We start from the raw sequence: 24,437 nt of genomic DNA, 5'->3' as shown, positions 1-24,437 counted from the left end.
TCTGCTCTCCAGCATGTGACATTTATTCTGTCCGGAGCACTTGGTCATATTTCAGGTGCTAGATGCTCACTTTTAATTTTAATTGCTCTTTAGGTTTTTGTTTTGGTTTTGGTTTTCATTTTGAAGTGTGTTAGAAAAACAACATATAGGGGGTGGGGTAGAGAGATGACTCTGGCCAAGAGTACATACTACTCTCAAAGAGGACCTGAGTCTGGGTCCCAGTACCCATGTCAGGCATTTACAACTTCCTGTAGCCTCAGCTCCAGGGGATCTTCTGGCATTCTCAGGCTCTACACTCACACTCACACACACACACACACACACACACACACACACACACACACACACACACACACACACCCCACATGCACATGCACAGTTTAAAACAAGCAAGCAATCAAACAAAAACCCACTCCTATAATTAAAAATTTTTAAAAATGTAAAACTCATTACTCCATGATTATTGTTTGAGCCTAAACTTTTTTTTAAAAGAGAATTATTTTAAGGTCCTACTAAAGAAAAGTCAGTCTAGGTGATATGGGGAAAAAATGGTATAAGCATTTGAAAACCTTCACAAACCTCTGAAATTCTCAGACTGCTGAACTCAGGTCACATGCTCCAGTGTCTGATAGCTTCATGAAGACAAAGCTGGATTATGGTCTCCCTAAGTCTCCTGCACTGTGTCCCACCCCTTGGGCAATTGGTACCCTTTGAATGAGGAAAGAAGTAAATTACATCAACGGAAGATGTAATAGCATCTTGTCTCTAGTATCTCCATCAATGGCCCAGTTTACCCTGCCTCTAGTATCTCCACCAATGGCTCTGTTTACCCTGCCTCTAGCATCTCCACCAATGGCCCAGTTTACCCTGCCTCTAGTATCTCCACCAATGGCTCTGTTTACCCTGCCTCTAGCATCTCCATCAATGGCTCTGTTTACCCTGCCTCTAACATCTCCACCAATGGCTCTGTTTACCCTGCCTCTAGCATCTCCACCAATGGCTCTGTTTACCCTACCTCTAGCATCTCCATCAATGGCTCTGTTTACCCTGCCTCTAGCATCTCCACCAATGCTCTGTGTGTCCTCAGCATTCGAGGCTCAATGATGTTGGGTACTCGCTCACCTTTTACCTGAACGAATGGCTCGTCATAGGCTGCAGATGTGTTAACTAGGCCAGCACTATTATTTTTCGTTTGTTTTCGTTTATGAATTTGAATGTCTTTGGGTAGGGTATACCTTAGCTACAGATCTATTGCTGTGAAAAGACACCATGACCAAGGCACTTTATAAAAGAAAGAGTTTAACTGGAGGCTTGCTTACAGCTTCATGGGCTAATCCACACCCATCATGGTGGGGGTCATGGCAGCAGGCAGGCATGGCACTGTGGCAGTAGCTAAGAGCTTATTTCCCCATCTGAAGACAACAGACACAGAGAGAAGCTGGGCCTGGCACGGACTTTTGACACCTCAAAGCCCACAGCTCCTCCAACAGGGCCACACCCCTTAATCCTTCCTAAACTGACCACCGACTGGGAAATAAACATTTAAATATTTGAGCTTATTAAGGGGGGGGCATTCGCACTCAAACCACTACAGGGTATATACTCTACTTTGCTTAGCCTTTTTCTTTCCCTATAACTTGGTAATTACCTTAGTACAAATTTGCAAACCCTGGCTTAAAGGGCTTAACTTCCCTGGTGTCTCAAAGGGCTGGCTCTTCAATCATAGAATTTGATGGCGTACTGCTAGGATTCCCAGGGAGTCATGCACAGGTGTCCAGCATGTTATTGAATCTCTAGCCTAAGCAGAATTTCTAGGACAGCCCTGCAGGAAGAGGCATGGCAGGACGGAGCCCAGCCAGCAGATGGCACTCACTCAACTTTGGAAGATTCAGCTTTCAGACTTGGGGTATAGTGACACCTGCTGTCTGGTGTCATTTTCCAAAACCCATCACATTGCTATCTGAGTTCATTTCCTCCAACTCCAACCAGATTCTTTTCCTCCTTCCCTCTCCTTCATCTGGGTAAAGGCCAACAGGCGTCAGGAAAACTGTCTCATGCCCAGGTCTGCCAGTGTGATTGTGCTATTTTATCTGTTTTCTACTTCTTGGGGGGAAGAAACTTATCTCTCATTGTATATTTTTCTTAAGAATTTTCTGTGGTTTAAATATCTCCCCCCCCCAAACTCTAGCTGAAATTGAACCCCCGTTGTGAGATCTTAAGAGGTGGGGGTCACCTCCTAAAGCTTCCGTAACAAAACAAAAACAGAGCCACTGTCTGGGGACCAAATGTTCAAAGATGTGAGTCTGTAGGGCCCATTTCCCATCCAAACAAACCACACCACTTCCATTGCACCTTTCAAGACTTGAAGGTTGCACGAGGCTAGTCCTCTTCTCCACACATTCTGCAATCCCGTTCAGAATGGAGCATTGCTTCTGGGTCACTATTTTCCTAGACAGAGACACCTCTAGTGCTTCTAGTTAATCTTTCTCACTCTAATGGCTCTCCCATAGGTTTGGGAACCATTGTGTGGATTTTGTCAGAGACCAGGCATGCCCAGTCTAACCATGTACTAACACCTGGAGAAACCACCACAGAGAAGTCTCAGAACTCACTGGACCAATTGTGTGTCAGACCTAAGGTAAGAACTCGCTCAGTCACTCGACTTCCACAAACCTCTTGACTGACTGGAAGGCTACAGCGACATTTTGGGTTTTCTAGAACCAATGCCCCTTAAGAGGCAGAGCCCAGGTCTAATGGGCTCCTTCTCTCCAGGGCGCAGCCATCTCTGTAAAAGAGCATGCATCCCTCTGGGGAGACGTAGAGAAGAGGGAATCAGACACATCTTGGGGAGTGTACAGGAGGTCTTCCTCACAGGGGTACTGTAGGCTTCGATTTTTTTAAAAAGCCAACCTTTTAAAAAACTTTATCTGCATTTATTTTATGCTGAATTTATTCCCGAGCCGTGAGTTTTTGTTTCTTCAATTTCTTCTGGGATATCTTCTTCTTCTGTGCAACCTCCTCTTCTGGCTTTGGAACGATCTGTTCCTTCTCAGTGAGGATCATCTCAATGTGGCAGGGGAGCTCATGTATGGGTTAATCCGGCCATGAGCTCTGTAGGTTCGTCGGCGCATCTTAGGTGCCTTGTTCACCTGGATGTGTTCAATGACTAGAGAATCTACGTCTAAACCCTTAAGTTCAGCGTTACTCTCGGCATTTTTAAGCAAGTGCAGCAAAAATTCAGCACTCTTTTTTGGCCACCGACCCTGTGTCCAGCCCCACTGTTTGGCCTGGGCGCACCTACTGACTCCACCATTATACCGCCGAAATGGCACACATTGCTTCTTTAAAGTGACATCTTTCAGATACTTGGTGGCTTTGCGGATGTGCATACCCTTGATGGCCTGGGCAGTTTCCCGGGTGTTCTTAAAGTGAACACGAAGGTTTGACCCTCTTGATTTGCATGATTTTGTGAGGTTTTCTGGGTCAAGAGAGTAGCGAACCATCTTGGCAGGTGACCTCTGGCCGCTTACAGGAAGAGCAAAAAGCCAACTTTTAATAAGAGTTTTCAAATACTTCGACACCCCCCCCTTCTAGCCCACCATCCAAAGGTAGGGGAGAAAAGATGGTAAATAGGACAAGGGGATGTGGATCCATTTACAATAGTTCCTTTAGGGCAATTCCAATCCCTTTTTGTCAGGATACCAGTAGTAATTCAATAGTATCAGGATACCAAACATGAATCAGTAGTGGTGGCATGACTCAGCAGAAACCACCAGGCCTCCATCGAATAAGCATGAGCCAGCAGGTGTGACCAGGACCAGCCTGGACTTCAGGAGAAGCTCTCTGCTGGGCTCCTCTCAACAAAGTGAAGATCAGGGAACACAAAGACGAAGATGTGAAACAAACAAATCGTTGTAAGGCTAGCCATGCAAATGTGCCTTCCCTGCCCATTGAGTCCTATTTATACACACTCCAGATGTCGCGCGTCCCATGCTTTGCCACCTGCACCTTGGCTCAGTCTAAATCCAAAACCTTGGGAACCATCAGAGCTAAGCATGACTTTCAGTATGAAGTCGAGGGTCTGAGATCCTGGGATTCTGATGTCAGAGAACAAGGCTGTCCCAGCTCTAGAAGAGATAAGAACTTTTTTTTTTTTTAAATCTATTTACTCTATCTAGGCTGAGGGTAGATCTTGCTTCCTCTGTTTGTTGTTCCAAATGCCAATGTCTTCCAGAAAGCTCATCACAAATAACTGAAAATAATGCTTTACGCTCTTTATAGCCGTAAGTGTGAACATCCTCACAATTAAAATATAAAAGCAATTTCAGACACCTGTTCAGTATGTTACAAAGACACTGACAGTCTCCTGACTCTAATCCTAGCAACCTGAGTAGCCAGGGACCCACATGGTTAATGGTGAGAACTGGCTCCTTCAAGTTGTCCTCTGACCTTCACATGCACATGTACACACACACACACACACACACACACACACACACACACACACACACACACACACACACAGGAATGTAATTTTAAAAAAAAAGGTTCTCATACAAACCTGACTCCATCTTAGCCCAGGCTTGAGGATGAAGAATGGTATGAGATACTGAGAAGAACATCACTAAGCTGAGACACTGAGAATGGGGAATCTCACTGTGTTAGGCAGACTTCAGCTCTCGGTAATGCTCAGCTAAGACTCTTCCCATTCCCTCCATTAATGTTAATGAGGTCTGGGAAGGTAGCTCAGCAGTAGAGTTTTTGCCTGGGATATGCCAGGCCCGGAGTGCAAACTCCAACATTAAAAATAAATAGAGAAGTCTAATGTTACGTTTGTTATTTTATATGTAAAATATATAACATATAAAACAATTAATCACTTCTTATTTCCATTGGAAATTTGAAAATTGATACTTTCATTTAATCTTTACAACTCTGATACAATCTTTCCAGATGTTATAAATAATTCTAGGTCCAGTGAATCCCATCTCAACCTATCAATTAAGGCTGTTTTTGGAGAGGGTGAGCCAGGGATGAAGTGTCTCCTTGGACTTGAGTTTTGTGCAGGTGATAAACATGGATCTATTTGCATTCTCTTACATGCAGCCATCCCGTTCTACCAGCACCATTTATTGAAGTTTTTTTTTTCTCCAGCATGTGTTTTTGGCTTCTTTGTCAAAGGTCAGATGTCCATATATGTGTGCATTTATGCCCGAGTCTTCATAATTGATTCTATTGATCAGCATGTCTGTTTTTATGCCAATACTATGCTGTATCTATTACAGTATCTCTGTAATATAGCTTGAAATATGGATATTGCTTTGATTATTTAGGATTGTCTTAGGTATCCTGGTGTGTGTGTTTCCCTAGGAAGTTGAAGTTTTTATTTTTCAATTTCTATGAAGAATGTGCTTGTATTTTGATGGGGATTATACTGAATCTCTATATTGCTTTTGGTAAGATGATCATTTTCACAATGAGCATGGGTGGTCTTTCCATCTTCTGGTGTCTTCTTTGATTTCTTCAGTGCCTTAAAGTTTGTATTATACATACAAGTCTTTCATTTGCTTGGTTAGAGATATCCCAAGACTTTTTGTTTTTGTGTTTGTTTGTTTGTTTGCTTGTTTATTTTTGAGGCTATTATGAAAGGTACTATTTCCTGATTTTTTTTTGTAATGTGTAGATAGGAAGGCTACTGATTTTTATATGTTAATTTCTAGGTGCTTAATGTTGTCTACATGTAGATCTAAGTAGAATCGAAAGATTCAAATAGGCAGGGAACAGACAAAGCATGAAGACAGAGACATCAAGCTTTTCATCCCACTGTAGTCATTGAGCCGATCTCTCTCTCTTTTGATAGATCTGTCTATCTATCTATCTATCTATCTATCTATCTATCTATCTATCTATCTATCTATCTATCTATCTACCTATCTACCTATCTACCTATCTAATGCATTTGAGTGCCTATCTAATGCATTTGAGTGCCTATCTAATGCATTTGAGTGCTCTATCTGCATGTACACCTACATGCCAGAAGAGGGCATTAGATTCCACTATAGATGGTTGTGAACCACCATGTGGTTGCTGTGAATTGAACTCAGGACCTCCAGAAAAGCAGCCAGTACTCTTAATTGCTGAGCCGTTTCTCCAGCCCCTTATCTTATCTTTTCATGCTAAAGTGAAGAACTGGTGTTTTTAGCAAAAGCGGCCTTTACATTTTTGCTAAAAATGTAGGCAGTTTTAAAACCCACATATCTGTGGTATAAACACCAGTAGGCTGGTGAAAAGTTGATAATGGATTGCTCGACTCTGCAACCTCCAATATCAGTGATTTGTAAGTCAACTAAGAGCAGATCCTGTTGAGCATGGCAGTTCACACCTGTGATTCCAACATTCTGGAGGCAGAGGTATAAGGATTGGCTGTGAGTTCTGGGCCAACTAGGGCTACACAGTGAGCCCTTTTTCTCAAAAACAAAATAAAACAAAACAAAACTAAACAAAATTTATATGAATGTTGTGAATTTGCTCTGAGAGATCATCTGCCATCTGAAATGAGTATGGGTCTTACGGAGGACATTTTATGGGATGCAGTTTCTCCCCTTGTCTGCTTGTCACTGTGTGGTCATGGTGTCTGCATGGTGTCATATAGCATGCCTGGTCTGTAAACATTCTGGGCTTGTCGGCTAATCTGTGTTTTAAGACGATGCTCATGAAAAGCATGCTTTTAATGGGTAACTGGTCAAGGGTTCAGAATTATTTTGCATTTTCCCCTTTCTGGTGGTCCCTGACTGCCTTACTTCCAGGTTATTGAATCTATTGATATCCTGAGGAGCACTCACGTGGAGAGGGTATGGAAGCATGGCACTCCACATAACTTGTCTGGTGTTTGCCCCCATAAACCCTTCCATTATGCCTGATGTCAGCAAAGCACTTTTGTGACTATCTCAGGTCACATTACCAATCATAAACAGGAAGGTGGATGACTGGGAACTCCCTAGTTTGGTAGCTAAGTTAGATGAACCATGAATACCTGGTTGTCAATGATCAAGACAGGCACAAAAAGTGACTACAAGATTGCAGGACTAGGCATACCTTGGACGTGAACTCCACAGCCAGTCCCACAACACCCAGAGGAAGCTCCATTCCCAGGTGCTCTAACACCCAGGATCAGAGGATCAGAGGATCTCAGGATCCCAGGAGCTTGGTCACACCAGGATATCGGGGTCCCAGAGGCACCTTGACTCCCAGGAGCTCTGACACACCCAGCATCTCAGGATCACAGGATCACAGAATTCCAGGATCACAGAGACAGCTGAAATCTGAGGAGTTATGACACATCCAGGATCACAGGAAGGACAGGCTCCAGTCAGAGACAGCAAGGACAGGTAGCACTAGAGACAATCAGATGGCAGGAGGCAAGCATAAGAATATAAGCAATAGAATCCAAGGTTACTTGGCATCATCAGAACCCAATTCTCCCACCATAGTAAGTCCTGGATACACTATCACACTAGAAAAACAAGATTTGGATCTAAAATTACTTCTCATGATGATGATAGAGGACTTTAAGAAGAACATAAATAACTCCCTTAAAGAAATACAGGAAAACACAGGTAAACAGCTAGAAGCCCTTAAAGAGGAAAATTACAGGAAAACAATCAAACAGGAGAAGGAAATGAACAAAACCACCAAAAATGGAACTAGAAACAAACAAGAAATCACTAAGGGAAATAGAAAACATAGGAAAGAGATCAGTAGTCATAGACGCAAGCATCACCAACAGAATACAAGAGATAGAAGAGAGAATCTCAGGTGCTGAAGATACCAATTTCTCACAACAATCAGAAAAAATGCAAAAAACAAAAAGCTCCTAACCCAAACCACCAGGAAATTCAGGACACAATGAGAAGACCAAACCTAAGTATAATAGGTATAGAAGAGAGTAAAGATTCCCAACTTAAAGAGCCAGTAAATATCATCAACAAAATTATAGAAGAAAACTTCCCTAACCTAAAGAAATAGATGCCCATGAACTACAAGAAGCCTACAAAACTTCAAATAGACTGGACCAGAAAAGAAATTCCTCCTGTCACCTAATAATGAAAATACCAAATGCACAAAACAAAGAAAGATATTAAAAGCGGTAAGGGAAAAAGGTCAAGTATCACATAAAGGCAGACCTATCAGAATTACACCAGACTTCTCACCAGCAGCTATGAAAACTAGAAGATCCTGGGCAGATGTCATACAGACCCTAAGAGAACACAAATGCTAGCCCAGACTACTATACCCAGCAAAACTTTCAGTTACCATAGATGGAGAAAACAAGATATTCCATGACAAAACCAAATTTACACAATATAAATCCAGTCCTACAAAGAATAATAGATGGAAAATACCAATACAAGGAGGGAAACTACACCCTAGAAAAAAAGCAAGAAAGTAATCTTTCAACAAACCCAAAAGAAGATAGCCACACAAACATAATTCCACCTCTAACAACAAAAATAATAGGAAGTAATATCTGGACTCAATCCCCCAACAAAAAGACATAGAGTAACAGACTGAATACTTAAACAGGACCCAGCATTTTGCTGCATACAGGAAACACATCTCAGTGTCAAACACTACCTCAGAGTAAAACATCAGAAAACAATTTTCCAAGCAAACCATCCCAAGAAACAAGCTGGAGTAGTCATTCTAATATCGAATAAAATGGACTTCGAACCTAAAGTTATCAAAAAAGACAAGGAAGGTCACTTCATACTGGTCAAAGGAAAAGTCTACCAAGATGAACTCTCAATTCTGAACATCTAAGCTCCAAATGCAAGGGCACCCACATTCATAAAAGAAATTTACTAGAGCTTAAAGCACACATTGCATCCCATACAATAATAGTGAGAGACTTCTACCCCCACTCTCAGCAATGGACAGAGCATGGAAACAGAAACTAAACAGAGACACACAGTAAAACTAATGGAAGTTATGAACTAAATGGATCTAGCAGATATATATAGAAATTCCATTCTAAAGCAAAAGAATATACCTTCTTCTCAGCACCTCATGGTACCTTCTTCATGGTATTAAATTGACCATATAATCGGTCACAAAACAGGCCTTAACAGATACAAGAAGATTGAAATAATCCCATGCACCCTATCAGATCACCTTGGACTAAGGTAGTTCTTAAATACCAACAAAAACAGTGGAAAGCACACATACACATGGAAGCTTAACAACGCTCTTACTCAATGACAACTTGGTCAAGGAAGAAATAAAGAAATAAATTAAAGGCTTTTTAGAATTTAATGAAAACGAAGATACATCATACCAAAACTTATGGGACACAATGAAAGCAGTGGTAAGAGGAAAACTCATAGCTCTGAGTGCCTCCAAAAAGAAACTGGAGAGAGCATACACTAGCAGCTTGACAGCACATCTGAAAGCTCTAGAACAAAAAGAAGCAAATACACCCAAGAAGAGTAGAAGGCAGGAAATAATCAAACTCAGGGCTGAAATCAACCAAGTAGAAACAAAAAGAACTATACAAAGAATCTATAAAACCAGGAGCTGGTTCTTTGAGAAAATCAACAAGATAGATAAACCCTTAGCCAGACTAACCAGAGGGCTCAGAGACAGAAAATTAATTAAATCAAATTAATAAAATCAGAAATGAAAAAGAAATATATGTTAAAATAATTATTCTGTTTGTTGAATATTAACAGTTGAAAATATTGAAATCATGTTCTACAAACATCATGGAAATATTATTGATAATTTTTGTCACTGTGCTTGAAATTAGCATTTTCTTAATGTTTAACTTCAAAGAGTTTTTGCTATTTTGAAATTTTAAAATATACTTACTGATAAAATAATTTCTCTCCTAGAAACACTGATAATCTTTTTTAAGTAAACTGATTATTAGACAATGTACACAGGTATATAATGTGTTTTAAACACTCGCTCACTATGTCAGGTGGTATCATATAAGGGCTTTTGAATATATTTCTTAATGTTTCATTTTTAATATTTTATGCTCTTTTACTATGTTAAATTCCCAAGGAATATTTTGTATGTTTTGAAACAAATTAGATAATGTTTTCAACATTAGATATAGGATCCTCAGTTATGGAGAGTGTTAAATGTTCATTAATGATATTTTTAGGGTATGAAAGGATATGAATATAAAAGTTGAACAAATCTTTTATGTATTACTTGATTCTCAAAATACTCAATATTATTAATATGATTGATGTATAAAATGCATTTAAATAATAAAAAAATTTAGGAAAAAACAAAAACAAAACAACAAAAAAAGATTATAGAACTAAAGGCCTTGAACTAGATTTGTATGCAAACTCTGAGTAAATTACGGGACACTGGTTGATGTCATAATTGGCTGGTGGTGAGAGAGACAAGAAATGCTGCCCCTGAGGGAAACTGTCTTAATGGTCACCATAAAAAGCTAAATAAAACAGCCTCAAGCAGATTGAGCTGATATACAAAGAATTTAGCTACCCTGGAAAGGATAATTAAGGTGATGCAGTTCTTTCATGCAAGCACTTGGGAGGCAGAGTCAGGCAGATCTCTGTGAGTTCAAGGCCAGCCTGGTCTACATAGTGAGTTTCAGGCCAGTGGGGGCTACAAAGTAAGATCCTGTCTCAAAAACAAAGCAAAGTTTAGACTATTGCTAGAGGAAGCTATTGGCATACTCTCACAATGTAGTATTCTGAATGTTCCACATCTAACAAAAATATTACTAAACACAGAGAGGAGGGTGGAGGAAGAGGGAGGGGGAGAGAGAGAGAATATCTATGATTCATCATCAAAAGGAGCATTAGTCTGAGATGTGGTGGCCAAACCTCTAATCCCAGAACTTGGGAGTTTGAGGCCACCCTGAGCTACAGAATAAGACCTTGTCTCAAAAGTAAAAAACAAACAACGCAAAGCCAGTCAATAGAGATGAAATCAGGTAATCAGAAAAAAAAAAGTAGATAGTGTAGCATTTAACAATGAAGGAAACCTTAAAATTTTAGTGTAGGGGCTGGAATATGGCTGAATTGGCAGCACATGCTATGCTTAAAAAGGCTCTAGGTTCAATGCCCCAGTACTGAGGTGGGGAGTGAGAAGGGGCTGGACCACCAGGAAGGTCATTGCTTTGGTCTGAGCTTCTAAATGTGGCTCCAACATCCAGGGTAAAAGTGAAGATGTAACAGCTCACGTCACACTCAGCTGTATGTCTGAGCAACACAAGAAGTCAGGGTCAGAGCGATAACAACTCCATTTCCCAAACAGGGCAGTTGCCGTTGGCAAGATAAGAGAGTGTTTCTGACGCAAGCCATCTAACCAGGCAGCTATTTTTAGTGCATGCGTGCATGTGTGCATGTGTTGTCTGCCTGTCCTCTCTCTCTCTCTCTCTCTCTCTCTCTCTCTCTCTCTCTCTCTCTCTCTCTCTCTCCATTAATATACTTACCTCTGTTTTAAAAAATGAAAGTTATCTGACTCCAGAGGGGAAAAAATAAGGCCTTTAAATATATGTAATTTTGTTCTCTTACAGATGGAAACTTAGTAATTTTTTTTTTCATTTTTAAATGTTGTTCTTTAGGCTCTAGTGATATAATAATTCTACTTTTTTTCCTTCCCCTCAGGAGTCAGGTAACTTCCTTTTTTTTTTTATGAACAACATTTAAAAATGAAAAAGAAATAACTAAGCAACATTCTAGGTACTATAGACAAAATGGCGAATAAACTTAAAAATGCAGCAATAAAGACTGTCTAAAATCTCTGTCAGAGGAAGAACTTGGGGTTCAGGAAGGGCAACAAAATAACCAATGAATTTTCCCAAACACTGCGAGCCCCAGGATAATAGCCAGGAGCCAAGCATACCCTGAGCTGGAGCCACATGCTGTGGAGGAGAAGTATCTCAGATAACTGAAAATTCTCCATGTGGATGAAAACCATAAAACTAATGATCTGAGATGCTGAATGAAGTCCCAGCAGAGGAACACATACATATGCACACCAGACAAAAGAATGTGATAACTACATCAGAGAATAGTAAACAGAAAATCTTGAAAGTAACAACCAGAAAAAAGACACTGCAGCGATACAAAGTTGGGTTGTTTTTGTTTTTGTTTTTGAGATACTGTCTTATGTGTCCCAGGCTGGCCTTGAATTCTCTTTGTGGTTGAAGGTGATCATGAACTTCCAATCTACCTCCCAACTGCTAAACTAACAGGCATGAAACCCTTCTTGCTTTAAGGTTGAAAGATCCAAATTGCTGCTCATGGTGTCTCACACTTGTAATCCCAGCATTCAGGAGGTTGAGGCAGCAGGATTGCTATGAGCTTGAGCTTAGCCTGGGCTACATAGTGAGACTCTACGACAAAAAAATAAAATCATAAGAGCTGAAAGAAAAGGAAATTTTGCTGGCATTTGATTTCACCAGAATTTTTAATCTTAGTATTTTCATTCTGAAAATATCCCAAAGGTCATGTGTAAGATATTCTGAAGTGTGTAAGGCTTCTGTGGTTTTAGGGTTCACACTCACATTAGCACTTACAATTGTGAGAGTCCTGGTGATAAGCTAAATGATAGTGCTTGATTCTATGTTATCTTTTGTAATAGTGCTTTATCTGGGGATCCAGCCTAGGGGTTTGTAAGTGTTAGGCAAGCACTCTACTCACTGAAATATGTAGAGGAATTTAATCCAGCAACATGGCTCCTCTGGCAAGGAATTGCATCCAAAGACATTCTAGGTCTGTATGATCCATACAGACACATCACTCACCTTTAATTCCACATGCCCTTAATACTCACCTTTAATCCTAAAAAGTGTAGGTAAGGTTAGTTTGTAGAAGGAAGCAGCCATGTTCGAAAGTGACATATAATTGAAGGACAGACAAAGTGCTGAATCAGAGAGAGATTTGACAGAATGAATCAGAGATTGGATTCTTCCAACTCTCCCGAGAACAGGCAGGAAAGAGAGGCTACTTAAGAGCAGCACAGAGTTAGTCAGGGATTGAGGGAAGTCCGGTGAGTGCAGTTCAGTTGAGTTCAGTTCAGTGCAGTTTGGTACACTTTGGTTGAATGCACTGTGCAGTTCTGTTCAGTTCCTGCAGTCAGTGCAGACAGCACATTTCAGTTTGTGGAATCCAGAGGCAGTTTTTCCAAGCAGAGCAATTCAGGGGAAAGCTGAGAGAAGCCAGTCTGAATCAGTCAGCTTGGAGAGGAGTTCTGAGCCAGAACAGCTGAACTGAATCAGCCAGCCAGAGTTCAGAAAGAGCAAGAAAGGGTAAGTTTATTCAGCACTAAGCCTCTAAGATGACAGTTATATCTGGCCAATAAAAGTTACATTTACAGAGCTACATCCTCAGCCCCCAACCAAGTTGCCTCCAGCTTCTGATAATAAACAATACAAGCTAGGAGATGATATAATACATGACTTAAGGTATAAAAATCTGTATTCCAATCTAAAATTCTGTACTGGCAAGGACAAGAGTGAGAAAGACAGGGTCTCTTTGTCTCTCCCTCTCCCTCCCCCTCTCCCTCCCCCTCTCCCTCCCTCTCCCTCCCCCTCTCCCTCCCTCTCCCTCCCCCTCTCCCTCCCCCTTCCCCCTCTCCCTCTCCCTCTCCCTCTCCATCTCCCTCTCCCCCTCTCTCTCTCACAAACACGCACACACAAAGAGAGGGGGTGGGGAGCAATGACTAACATGTTTGAAGGTTTTGTGACAAGCTACCACAAGGTTCTGGAAGGAAGGCTGCCTTACCTCTCTGTTTGGCTTTCAAAGGAAAGCAGCAATCTGGTATGCCTTGGTTTGCATGAATGATAACTGTATCACTACAGCCTCTGCATCCACTGCCTGACATTCTCCTCTTGTTTTCTCTCACAGGAGGGGTCCTTAGTAATATCATTTTAACTATATTGACAAAGACTATTTCCAAATAAGCTAACATTCTGAGTTCCTCCTGCTGGGTATCAATTTGGGAGTGAGGACACCATCAGCCTCATGTATCTAAAAGAACAAAAATGGAAATGAAGGTGAACTATAAAAACTTCAAAGGAGTAGTCAATTATGAGGATTCAGACAATCTCTTTGAACATGAAGAACAATGGAGTTAGACATCATAGAGCTAAGCTGGCTGGGTTTGGGCATTTTCCTGAGAAGATAGCAGTTTGGTTACTCATGCATGCCTAATACTCATCTTTCATCTCTTATCCAAGTGGTTTGTCTTGTGGTAGATAACCCTGTCTGCTGCTCAGAGTTGTTTTGATGGGCTTCAGCTACTGTGGTTGGTTCCTTTTCCTTGCCAGATAGTTATAGGAACAGATAATGCACATCTGGCCAATGAAGCATAGTAGGAGAGCCTAAAATAAATAATACACACACTCAAAAAAACAAAAACAGCCCCCAAATAAAATCATTATGTGTGTGTGTGTGTGTGTGTGTGTGTGTGTATTTGAGCCAACCAATGCACATGTACAAATGCCATGGTGTGAAGGTGGAGATCAGAGGACAACTCTTGGGAGCTGGTTCTCTCCTTCCATCACGTGGGTTCTAGGGACTGAACTCAGATCTGGCTTGCCTTTGTCCGTTGAACTATCTTGTCCCCAGATATCTATAATTGTCTGTTAATTATCTTTCTCTTGGCCACAGGGTTATCCTACCCCTTATCAATTATACAGCTATTAATAAATGTCTTACCAAAACATCTTGCCTATAGGTGATCATGTAACCTATGACATATGTATCTGTGGAAAGTGAGATGTGTGCAAGGCTTGTATTGTGATAGTACTTATGTTGTCTTCATGAAAGATCCAAACTGCTGCTCATGGTGACTCACACTTGTAATCCCAGCATTCAGGAGGTTGAGGCAGCAGGATTGCTATGAGCTTGAGCTTAGCCTGGGCTACATAGTGAGAATCTGCCTACCACAAAAATAAAATCATAAGAACTGAAAGAAAAGGAAATTTTGTTGGCATTTGATCCTCATCAGAATTTTTAATCTTAGTATTTTCATTCTGAAAATATCCCAAAGGTCATGTGTAAGATATTCTGAAGTGTGTAAGGCGTCTGTGGTTTTAGGGTTCACACTCACATTAGCACTTACAATTGTGAGAGTCCTGATGATAAGCTAAATGATAGTGCTTGATTCCAGGTTATCTTTTGTAATAGTGCTTTATCTGTTTATTGGTTTATTTATTTGACACAGAGTCTTGCTCTATAGCCCAGGCTGGCCTCAGCCTTATAGCAATCCACCTGCCTCGACTTGACCCCCGGGATCACAGGTGCTCATTACCACACCAGGTGTAGTACTTGATTCTTCCTGCATTGGTGATCAAGTCAGATATGTCCTAACATCTAAATGACAATGGCCTACAGCTGTTGTGACTTTGCTGCCTTCTTTGAACAGTTCAAGGGCTAAGGTTTCCTTCTGCAATAATAACTTAGGCTGTAAACTCAATAATCTTTTCTTTAGCATAATACATCATTCATATGTTTAAAGGAACCTTCTAAAAATAATATTGATGCAAATGTGTGGATTACTGCCAAGTTTAGCATACCTGGGGATAATTCATTTCTTCCTCATCTTCCTCTATTTGAACTACTAGAGTTAACTCCCGTATACATTGTTGGACTATGCCGGTGTACAGTACCAAGCACAGGCTAAAGTCCTGAAATCTATAGCAGTGTATTTTTTTGATTATATTATATATTATTTGATTATATTACTGACCATATGTTTGTGTTCCAGATGATGCCGAGTATTCTTTTTGTTGTGTGCTTTGGCTTTAAAACTGAACTGGAAGCTTGGAAGTTCAGGAGTTTTTCAAAGTTGGATTGGTACCGACTGGCTAAGCTGTGATGGGAAGGGATGTACACCAGCGCCCCAGTGTGGTGTCATACCAGCTCATATATCTGCTTGTCTCCCGTGATTATTGCATAAAGGTTTACATTCTAGTGGCAGCAGTTGGCCAGTTAACTGTGCATTAGAAGACATCGATTTAGAGAGATTTAGAGAACAGGCTGCTCTTCCAGAGGACCTGGGTTTGCCTCAAAACAAAAATCTCATCAATGGAAGCTGTAGTGTGACACACAGTATACCCGTTGGTTCACACAGTTTTACTTGCAAATGGTCATTGCAATGGGTCACTGGTGTGGTTCAAGGCCTCTGGCTTCTGCCACACCATCCATTCTGGATCCTTACTGAGATTGCTCTAGAATATCCTGTTGTTGCCCCTGTGTCATGGAAATCCTGCAGATTTGGATCTGCAGGACTGGCCCCTTTATGCATTCCAGCAGTTTGGAGATGGGGTAGATGTTGGGGTGGGCCAACCCAAAGACCTGGATCTGGGCCTAGATGGTAGCTGAGTGGTTGCCCGCCAGCTCTCCTATACCTATACCACCAGTGCTCACCACTACCCCAGCTAACTCACCCAGTACCACAGCTGGCAAGGGGTAGGGCCAGTTCTCTGCTCTCATGCCCTTGGGGCTAGCTCACCAATGCCTTTGCCACCAGTGCCAGCTCTACCGTACTGTCCAGATGAGGAGCAGGGCCTGCTCTCCCGAGGAGTGCAGCCAGTGAGGGGCAGAATCAGCTCTGCACAGCCCTTGGACATTGACACGGGCCCAGGCAGCTGCCCATACCAGAGCCATCTGCATGACCTTTAGTGGTAGTATGAGCCCCAGACATGGACTCAAAGCCCTGCTTCTGCATGGCTCCTGGTCTAAACATGGCCCTCAGGGGCAGCATGGTCTGGGACTTCACCATGGCCTCAGGTGAGGCAGTTCCTCTCCAGTTCCACCTCTCTGCACAGCGCTCACCTTGTTCTGCTTCGCTTCCTCTCCCATCGCTCCACCACAGATGTGTACACCATTGTGGCTCCCACCATGAGCAGGCCAACTGGTGGGCCTCTGAGTATTTCTATTTTTTTAAAATTTTTTCCATTTTCCTATGTGTGTGAGGTGTGCAAGTGTATGTTTATATGTGTTTTTGTATGTGTGGGCACATGTGTATGGGGTGTGCATGTGGATGTTCATGCGTGCAGAGACCCAAGGCTGGGGCAAGGTCTCTCAGTGAAACCCAGAACTCACCTGTATGCCTAGTCTCTCTAGCCAGCCTGCTCTGAGGATCTGCTTTTTGTCTTCTGGGACTAGAATTACAGGCAAAACACAATGCTTGCCTGGCATTTATGGGCTTTAGGGATCCAGACCAAGAGCCCTTATACTTTTGCTATAGTTGCTTTAATCACTTATCCATCTCCTTAGATCCCCTTTCTATTTTTAAGACACATACAGATATCTAGAGTCCATATATGAGAAAAAACACGAGGCAGAAAATCTAATTAATTATATATGCAAACTTTAGTTTCTCAGATTTTACACATAGGGATAAAAGTAGATAGCGCCATAAAAAAATCCACCCTAGGACACATAAAACAGGATATGTTTAAGCAAATATATCAGTGTTTCCAATTTCAATCACGGAAACTTCTGTTGCATAAAATTATTGATGTTAAAAATGGCACAGATCAATTATATGGCTTTTCATATGAGTACACGGGTCCTTTTCAGTAACATATTGAAGTCTTTCTTCTGGAAGTGCTGTGCTATTTGCAAGGTGGGCGAGAAGACTTGTTTCTCATCTAGACTTTACTGCAGTGGTAAGGAAAATTTACTCCCTAATATAAATGCAGGGAACTCTTCTACCAGAGATCTCTGTGGCTATTCACCAGATCTGTGTAAATCGTCAACCCTGTTGAAAGAGGCCAGTAAATTCTTGAGGTTTTTTTTTCCCCTCTCTCTCTCTGATAGTAACCAAAGCCCCAAATTTTTCTTTTTCTTGAATGGTAATAGAAATTATTTTTATTTCTAGTAAGTCCAATGGACTGGCACTGGGGATATAGCCCCGTGGGTAGAGTGCTTGCCTTAGAATTGACTGAGTCTGTAGATTCCATCACTAGCACCACATAACCAGGCATGGGAGTGTTGCCTGCTGTACTAGCAGTCTGGACGTACAAGCAGGGACACAGAAGTTCAAAGTTATCCTCCGATACCACGTGAGTTGGAGGCCAGACAGGCAATATGAAACTATAAGTAAGTAAGTAAGTAAATAAAAACAAAGTACGGGCTGGCAAGATGGCTCAGTGGTTAAGAGCGCCGACTGCTCTTCCGAAGGTCCTGAGTTCAAATCCCAGCAACCACATGGTGGCTCACAACCACCCATAATGAGGTCTGCCGCCCTCTTTTGGTGTGTCTGAAGTCAGCTACAGTTTACTTACATATAATAAATAAATAAATCTTAAAAACAACAACAACAACAAAACACTTTAAAAAAAACACTCCATTGTGTAAATGTACCACATTTTCTGTATCCATTCCTCTGTTGAGGGGCATCTGGGTTCTTTCCAGCTTCGGGCTATTATAAATAAGGCTGCTATGAACATAGTGTAGCATGTGTCCTTCTTACCTGTTGGGACATCTTCTGGATATATGCCCAGGAGAGGTATTGCTGGATCCTCCGGTAGTACTATGTTCAATTTTCTAAGGAACCGCCAGACTGATTTCCAGAGTGGTTGAACAAGCTTGCAATCCCGCCAACAATGAAGGAGTGTTCCTCTTTCTCCACATCCTTGCCAGCATCTGCTCAAGGATAAAAGAACCTCTGGTGGAATCATCATGCCTGACCTAAAGCTTTACTACAGAGCAATTGTGATAAAAACTGCATGGTATTGGTACAGTGACAGACAAGTAGACCAATGGAATAGAATTGAAGACCCAGAAATGAACCCACACACCTATGGTCACTTGATCTTCGACAAGGGAGCTAAAACCATCCAGTGGAAGAAAGACAGCATTTTCAACAAATGGTGCTGACACAACTGGTTGTTATCATGTAGAAGAATGCGAATCGATCCATTCCTATCTCCTTGTACTAAAGTCAAATCTAAGTGGATCAAGGAACTTCACATAAAACCAGAGACACTGAAACTTATAGAGGAGAAAGTGGGGAAAAGCCTCAAAGATATGGGCACAGAGGAAAAATTCCTGAATAGAACAGCAATGGCTTGCGCTGTAAAATCAAGAATTGACAAATAGGACCTCATGAAACTGCAAAGCTTCTGCAAGGCAAAAGACACCGTCAATAAGACAAAAAGACCACCAACAGATTGGGAAAGGATCTTTACCTATCCTAAATCAGATAGGGGACTAATATCCAATATATATAAAGAACTCAAGAAGGTGGACTCCAGAAAATCAAATAACCCCATTAAAACATGGGGCTCAGAACTGAACAAAGAATTCTCACCTGAGGAATACCGAATGGCAGAGAAGCACCTGAAAAAATGTTCAACATTCTTATTCATCAGGGAAATGCAAAACAAAACAACCCTGAGATTCCACCTCACACCAGTCAGAATGGCTAAGATCAAAAATTCAGGTGACAGCAGATGCTGGTGAGGATGTGGAGAAAGAGGAACACTCTTCCATTGTTGGTGGGATTACAAGCTTGTACAACCACTCTGGAAATCAGTCTGGTGGTTCCTTAGAAAATTGGACATAGTACTACCGGAGGATCCAGCAATACCTCTCCTGGGCATATATCCAGAAGATGTCCCAACCGGTAAGAAGGACACATGCTCCACTTTGTTCATAGCAGCCTTATTTATAATAGCCCGAAGCTGGAAAGAACCCAGATGCCCCTCAACAGAGGAATGGATACAGAAAATATGGTACATTTACACAATGGAGTACTACTCAGCTATTAAAAAGAATGAATTTATGAAATTCCTAGGCAAATGGATGGACCTGGAGGGCATCATCCTGAGTGAGGTAACACAATCACAAAGGAACTCACACAATATGTACTCACTGATAAGTGGATATTAGCCCAAAACTTAGGATACCCAAGATATAAGATACAATTTGCTAAACGCATGAAATTCAAGAAGAATGAAGACCAAAGTGTGGACACTGTGCCCCTTCTGAGAATTGGGAACAAAACACCCATGGAAGGAGTTACAGAGACAAAGTTTGGAGCTAAGACAAAAGGATGGATCATCTAGAGACTGCCATATCCAGGGATCCACCCCATAATCAGCTTCCAAACGCTGACACCATTGCATACACTAGCAAGATTTTGCTGAAAGGACCCAGATATAGCTGTCTCTTGTGAGACTATGCCGGGGCCTAGCAAACACAGAAGTGGATGCTCACAGTCAGCTATTGGGTGGATCACAGGGCTCTCAATGGAGGAGCTAGAGAAAGTACCCAAGGAGCTAAAGGGATCTGCAACCCTATAGGTGGAACAACATTATGAACTAACCAGTACCCCGGAGCTCTTAACTCTAGCTGCATATGTATCAAAAGATGGCCTAGTCGGCCATCACTGGAAAGAGAGGCCCATTGGACATGCAAACTGTATATGCCCCAGTACAGGGGAACGCCAGGACCAAAAAAAATAGGAATGGGTGGGTAGGAAAGTGGGGGGGGGAGAGTATGGGGGACTTTTGGGATAGCATTGGAAATGTAATTGAGGAAAATACGTAATAAAAAAAAAAAGAAAACAGTCACTTGAGTGGATTTGGAGAGTCCCGTGGAGATGACACATGGCACCCCACAGCTTCCTGAGTCATCATTTTATTTCTTTAAAAAATGCAATAAACTTTATTGTATAAAAAAAATTCGAGTAAAAAAAAACCATCACGCACTGAGAATAAGCATATCTGAAGTCTGTACATCTCAGTGCACTTCTAAATCAGTGGTTCTCGACTTGTGGGCTATTTGGGGGAGTCAAATGACCCTTTCACAGGGGTCACCTAAGACCATCGGAAAACATAAATATCTACATTACGATTCGTAACAGTGGTAAAATTATGAAGTAGTAATGAAAATAATTTTATGGTTGGGAGTCATCACAGCCTGAGGAACTGTGTTAAAGGGCCACAGCGTTAGAAAGCTGAGACCCACTGCTCTAACAGACCTTGTGTGAATTCTTCACTTCTCAGTTCTGCCCCTTGAGGGCACCAGAGACTGCCCAGCTTTACAGAGCTTTACTCTGTAAAGGAGGCCAGACTGCAGTCAGCTGTGCATCTGTGAAGTGGTCAACGGGCTGTCAGCAACCAGAGCCAGGGTACAGCTCTGAAGCCGTCCTCACAGCCGGCGATCACCTCAAGGAACACAAACAGGGACAGAACCCAGGAGCCTTGAGTTCTAGCTTCCATTCGCCATCGCTGAGTGTGGCTCTGAGTTCTATATCCGGTGTTCTGGGCTTAAGCCTCTTCCCATATGAGATAGTGGTAAGAATATTCTCCACATTTAATGCTTCATACTCCCCAAGTAATAAGGAAAGCCAAGCTTGGTGGCACAGGCCTGCATTTCCAGCTACTCCGTAGACAGAGGCAGGAAGGTTGCAAACTTAAAGCCGACCCAGGCAACTTGGCTAAGACTCGATCTCAAAATCAAAAGAAGTCTAGAGATGCAGCTCAGCGGCGTGGTGATGGCTTAGTAAACACAAGGTTCTGGGCTCAAATCTCTAGCACCAATGGATTTTTAAAGATAATAACATTTTGGAATACCTGCAAATAATTACAACAACATTGATTCTGATTTTTTTAAATTTACTTATTTATTTTATGTACATGAGTACACTGTAGGTCTCTTCAGACTCACCAGAAGAGGGCATCATCGGATCCCATTACAGATGGTTGTGAGCCACCATGTAGTTGCTGGGAATTGAACTCAGGACCTCTGGAAGAGCAGTCTGTACTCTTAAAAGCTGAGCCATCTCTCCAGCCCAGATTCTGACTTCTTGCGGCCTTTGAAAGTGTACCTGTTTTGGGCACTATCTCAGTGTCACTAGAAATGTGAAGTTATGACCAAGATGGCTGGCCTAGAAGTATAATGCCTATAGCAACAAAGAAGGAAAATGAGACTCACGCAGTAGATTAAGGGTGGAAAGCTTGGATGATCTTAGTGGAACAAACAGAGCATAAGCAGGGTTTTGGGCTCACTCAGGCTCCATTGAAACCTGGACCTTTGTCTCAGATGAGCTTTCTCTTCACACTCGAGTCCCACACAATGCTCTGCCTCACAGTGACTCACTGGTGTGAGAAGAGAAAACACACGTATGTAGTAGCATTGCTCCTGCATGCGTCAGCCAGGTGAAAGCAAGCAAGCACTGAAGGGCTGGCCCTGGCTGAGGCTGGAAAATGAACAAGGAGGCACAAGCTATGGAGGAAACTCTTTTGTGAAAAGAGAATGTTCCGGCAAGCAGGGGCCCTGGGTCACAGTCCCAAAGTGAGCAGTATGCAGGTTGGACTTGGGATCCAGGCCATTGCAAAGGACACAAGACACTATGTGGAGAGTGATAGAGAGGGTAGTCTTCCCTGCTGTGGTCGCCATACACCAGATGGTGAGAGGAGGTGTGAACTTCTGGATTTCATTGTCACTATGCTGGGGACAACATAAACATTGGGCATTTTGTCTTGTAGTGATGTCAGGTGACCCATGGAGCAGTGAAGCAAGAATGATGTTGGGAGAAGAAAATTGCTCAGAGAGCCTCGGAGTCAATGGGGCCTCTGGGAGCTGTTCTAGAAGGCTTTGCCATCCTAGATTAGCCATCCCTGCTTCCCCAGGGGAACCGTAGAGAAGCAACTTATGTTTCCTTTGGTCTTGGCTTTATAGCTGGTCCTCTTTCCAGAAAGCTCCCCCCACAAAGGGAAGGACAGCAAGTTTACAGAGCAGGTGACAGAACCTGAGGACTAAGGAAAAGGAAGCCCTGGACAGGCTCCTGTGGACAGGCGTGTCTCATCTCCAACCCTGACCCCACTGTTATTACATCTACCTACCTGCTGGGCTGGCCTCCAAACTTGAGCCCACAGTTACATCTACCTGACCTTGGAAAATCTCATAACCCACCTGAGCCTCAGTTTCCTTGTCTACATGAGGGTGGGGGTGGGGGGGGTACCACGATTGCCTCTCCCTCAGAAGTTTCTCATGAGGATCAGCCGAGGTAATGAATTAAAGAGAACTTTGTATGCTCTAAGAAGTGGTTGGACATAAGTCGATCTAAAAGACAGACAGAAGCAGTGGGTATGTATCAGAGAATCAGAATTATTATTCCTCCCATTCTGTGTTTTGGAGAACCCCGAGGTGTTGCCAGAACCCCTTCTAATGGGTGACTGCAGGTGCTGAAGAACTGGGGTTGTAAGAGGCTCAAGAGTGCTCTATATGCGGCTTAAACCCTTGCGTCTGTCTTCACCAGTCTGGTATGGTACTCTAACTGGCTGGCAGAAATCACTTTTTGTCATAAGCTGGGGGCGGTGGTGTGTGGCTGAAGGAGACCTACACATATTGCTTGTAGTTCTCTATTTTGTACAGGAGAACTCCTTCTACCTGGTTTGGTTTCCTACCACTTGTGGCAATCAACAGTAGTAACTGGAAAACCAGTAGGCCACAAATACCTCCCTAGAATACCAGTCTATCCCAGCTACATACTGTGGTTAAATAACCAGGTGAAACAGTCACTCACAGGCAAGTCTAGTCACAGGGCCTAGGAAGAGATATCCTTGGGACTATATTACCAAATTGCCACATCTGGGGTTTGTTTGTTTGATTGGTTTGGGGGGGGGGGCGTGTACGCACACGGGGTAGGAGGCACAATCTAAAAAAGGATCTTGTGGTCCAGTGGTCTTGGACTTGTTATGTAGATGAAGATAACCTTACTCATGATTATCTGTCTCTACCTCCCAGGACTAGGTTACAGTCTTGGGCTACTATGCCAGGTTTAAATTGGATTGGAACCCAGGGACATGCTTGGTAAGCACTCTGTCAACTGAGCCACATCCTGAGCCCTAAAATACATCTCTGAAAGTCTGGGTGACCCTTCTTGCATGCATGAGGTTAACACTCAGTCACTGGGCTCCATCTCCAGGTCCTGGGCGGGCCCTCTTATCTAAGTGCACCACTAATGCAGTCATGATGGGCCTTGGACAGCAAGTGTCTGTTAGGAGCTCACAACGTGATAAGAAATGTGATACATACTTATAAGTAATGCATGATGTCATTGTTTTAAAACATTTATTTTGGTAAAATATACTTAACAAAATTCATCTTAGCAGCCGTTTCCTTCTTTGGAAGATCAGATTCATGTTAATCAAGAGGGAGAAAGGAAGGGGGAAAGGAAATCTACTCTGCTAAAGTTCTCCCAGCATGGCACAAAACTCCCAAGGATCTGGCCTTCAGTTGTGTGTTGGGGCCAGGGGCAGTGAGTGCAAGACCGTGGTTCCAACAAGCAAAGAGGCAGAAGATGCGGTCCTCCCCATCTCAGGCCCCAGACTCAGCCCACTCTCCAGCCCTTGAGCTCTGCAAGTTCAGTGTGCTCCTGGCCCGGGTTCTGCCTCTTCGCCACAAACACCCTCCGTCCTGACA

At 42.4% G+C, this 24,437-nt stretch overlaps 1 pseudogene; it reads right to left on the bottom strand.

Moving 5' to 3' along the window:
* On the bottom strand, nt 2,898-3,579 carry Gm7299 (predicted gene 7299; annotated as a pseudogene).

Source organism: Mus musculus, chromosome 1 (assembly GCF_000001635.26).
Source record: "Mus musculus strain C57BL/6J chromosome 1, GRCm38.p6 C57BL/6J".
NCBI lineage: Eukaryota > Metazoa > Chordata > Mammalia > Rodentia > Muridae > Mus > Mus musculus.
Note: the sequence above shows the minus strand (reverse complement) of the source record. Positions and strands in the feature narration are given on the sequence as shown.